We start from the raw sequence: 1,349 nt of genomic DNA, 5'->3' as shown, positions 1-1,349 counted from the left end.
ACCATTGGACTTGCCAATTGTATGAAATAATGTTACCATTTTTGTTTAATGTAGCTTGAACTAAGTTGGTTTGTGTTACTTACAATGAGTCCTGATGAGTAAACTACTGGTTTCTGTCTCATTCTAACACTCTCCCTTCCCATTAGACCTTTTCTCTTATTTAAACCTTACATGCCCATACTTGCTTGCCACAGAAAAACAAGGCAGATTTTACTTACCCTGCAAAAGACATCAGGAGGCCAATTGCTCTTTGGGAAAGGCAGGGGGGTAAAATAAAGTTAGAACATTCTATTATGAGAGTTTTATGTGTGCTGGAGGATGAGTCAGAGAATATTTACCTCATTGACTTGGAAAGTTCATCTTCTTTTCAGCCATATGCATTTTCCTTCTCCCTCTGGATATAGGAGCAATCCTGAGACATAGCAGGGGGTGGTTCCTGGAGCAAAGGAGACATGGCTACTTCCTAGATGAACAAGGATCCATTCAGATTAGAAAGACATTTTCTAGTCAGTGAAGCACAACCATCATGAATGTATGGAATGAGAAATTTGTTACAGGATTTAGACCCTGCACAATTGAGGGAGAAGCTGAGGAAGCAAAGGTCCAGAAAGAGGAACTGGAAATCAGATGGAGAGGCATTAATCAGTCTTCTTGGATCACGTGACCCAAGGGTCAGACTCCAGACTTGCTGTAGCAGCAGCTCCAGAGCAGAGTAAAATGGGGGTGGGGGGATGGAGTGGGAGAGGTGGGGGTGGAGTGGGAGAAGTGGGAGTGGGGTTTGGAGTCATGGCAAGACCAAAATAGATGTTTAGAAGGTTTCTTCCTCCCTTTGCGTTGTAGTTGAAAGGAGTGCACCCAAAACTATAACCAAAGGAGGCATTATGCTTCCAGAAAAATCTCAAGGAAAAGTCTTACAAGCAACAGTAGAAGCAGTTGGATCAGGCTCCAAAGCAAAGGGTGGAGAGATTCAACCAGTTGACGTGAAAGTTGGAGATATGGTTCTTCTCCCAGAATATGGAGGCACCAAAGTAGTTTTAGATGACATGGATTATTTCTGGTTTAGAGGTGGTGACATTCTCGGAAAGTATGTAGATGTGTTGAATAATGATTCAATACATCACTATTGAAATGGCATTTAGGGAAGCTGCCCATTCCAGTCAAGTGTGAAATCTTTAATTATGTAAATAACTTTCATGTCTCTTTTATAATACACTCATGGTATCCAAACTAATGATATCCCAAGTCTCTAAAATTTACTTTTGATGTACTGATATAAATATTACCAAATAAAAACACATAGATGAGTGGTTAATCTTTAAAAAATAAAATCAGTCTTCTTGGGGTCCCTA

The 1,349-nt window shown here is 40.3% G+C and overlaps 1 pseudogene; it reads left to right on the top strand.

The window, feature by feature from the left end:
• Window positions 1–804: 804 nt before the first annotated feature.
• On the top strand, window positions 805–1,127 carry LOC144243682 (10 kDa heat shock protein, mitochondrial pseudogene; annotated as a pseudogene).
• Window positions 1,128–1,349: the final 222 nt, after the last annotated feature.

This window comes from Crocuta crocuta, unplaced genomic scaffold, assembly GCF_008692635.1.
Source record: "Crocuta crocuta isolate KB4526 unplaced genomic scaffold, BGI_CrCroc_1.0 scaffold791, whole genome shotgun sequence".
Classification (NCBI taxonomy): Eukaryota; Metazoa; Chordata; class Mammalia; order Carnivora; family Hyaenidae; genus Crocuta; species Crocuta crocuta.
The sequence above is the reverse complement of the archived record's forward strand: the minus strand, read 5'-3'. Positions and strand labels throughout refer to the sequence as shown.